The sequence below is a fragment of the Sitodiplosis mosellana genome, unplaced genomic scaffold (genome assembly GCF_009176505.1).
Source record: "Sitodiplosis mosellana isolate CC-2019 unplaced genomic scaffold, AAFC_SMos_1.0 Smas_scaffold_2, whole genome shotgun sequence".
Classification (NCBI taxonomy): domain Eukaryota; kingdom Metazoa; phylum Arthropoda; class Insecta; order Diptera; family Cecidomyiidae; genus Sitodiplosis; species Sitodiplosis mosellana.
Genome location: NW_022595245.1, coordinates 2,805,920 through 2,807,529, shown reverse-complemented (window position 1 = coordinate 2,807,529; position 1,610 = coordinate 2,805,920). Strand labels below are relative to the sequence as shown.

The 1,610-nt window shown below is 38.9% G+C and overlaps 1 protein-coding gene across 4 annotated transcripts in view; it reads right to left on the bottom strand.

Moving 5' to 3' along the window:
- LOC129565275 (uncharacterized protein DDB_G0283357) overlaps nucleotides 1-1,610 on the bottom strand; it is a 92,590-nt gene that overhangs the window by 85,409 nt on the left and 5,571 nt on the right. The window lies entirely within an intron of this gene.

Here is a 1,610-nt window from a genome sequence, read left to right as displayed (position 1 = left end):
TTTTGATTCAGTGCACACGCACACACACATACACAGAGAGAGAGAACCGTAGACCAGAAAACAATGAGAGATGGATGGTAAACGATGACTGTAAGATATACATTGAACAACGAAACTAAAATGAATAAAAATGCTAACTACACCGAGTGTGAGTGTGTGGATTCATGCACTCACTCTCGTAATGGATAAACACCGAATGGGAAAGAAAAGCTATCGATAGAGTGAAGCAAAGGAACGGGGCGATCGCGTGCACGATTCCATCGCCAACAACCAACGACAACAACATGAACTTCAAACGGTGCTCTGTCTGATGGCATTTGATAGCTTCGTTCTGATATTTTTCTTTCTCTCTCTCTCTCTGTTTTTCCGCTTGAAATTTTCGCTTATTTCTTTGGTTGAAATTTTTGTATTGGCATATTCTCTCTCTATGTATATGTTTTTCACCACTTTGAATGTTGTTTTTTTTTGTCCCGTCCGTTCACTCTTTTTCAAAGTGCCCTTTGAATTTTATCGCGCGCTTGCTTTTTCTTATTCCTTTCAACACCCGTGCCGCCAATTCTAATGAGTTGTACGGAGCTGTGGATGTGGCATAGCAGATTGCAAATATCGAATTCAAAACGTAACGATAGTCTACACTGCAGCTGTAATAAATCATTGAACGTTCGTAAATTGTTTGTCGAGTATGACTGAATGGCAAAAGTGAGAAACGACATTCAAAAAAGAATTGCAGCACTCAACATTCTCATTTGTGTAAAAGAATTGCCCTGGCAATTCAGTTCAAAAGAATACAAACACACACACACACTCTCTCTTTTTTTCCCATTTTCAGTGATTGTAGATTGATATAAATGGATGTTAAGGCTATTCGAAACATGCATTATGCGACGTTAAAAATATATTTATCGTAATTTATCATCATCACCAAAGTCATGAAGTCATTCGATCTTTTTCTATCTCCTCTCGCTCGCTCTGCTACTATTGCAACAGCAACACAAACACGACCTCTTTCAATCCGCAACACCGTAGAATATTCCATAGTGACAGTATCAGAACGGCGTCTCAAAACCATCTGCACAATTCGTACACACATAATGCACAATTCTAAATCCAACCACGCTTCTTTTCATTCATTTTGCACAAACATACGCACGCACGCACGCACCGATACATACACACACGGAGAGACACTGCCACAGACAAAAGACACACCAAATAAAAGAGCCGAACCGTTTTTCAACGCCATACAACGAGAGAGAGAGAGAGTGAAGAAGAAGAAGAAGAAAACGAAAAGATAAATTGATTATAATAAATTCGCTGATTTCAGTCTCGCTGACTCTCGATAGAGAAACGAATGAATAATTTTTGTTTTCATGTTTCGTTGCTTGTGTAAATGAAACGAAGAGGACGGCCATCGTGTGCGCGCGAGGGTGTCAGGTCCAAAGAACACAGCACACAAAAATGTCAGCTTACAAACAAACGACAGACAACAAATATTTCTCGGTCTCGTATTTATAGTATTTCTCTGTTTTTTTTTATCGAATGAATTTGTGAAGTGAAGATGACGATGATGATGATGATGATGATGATGATGATGATGATGATGATGATGA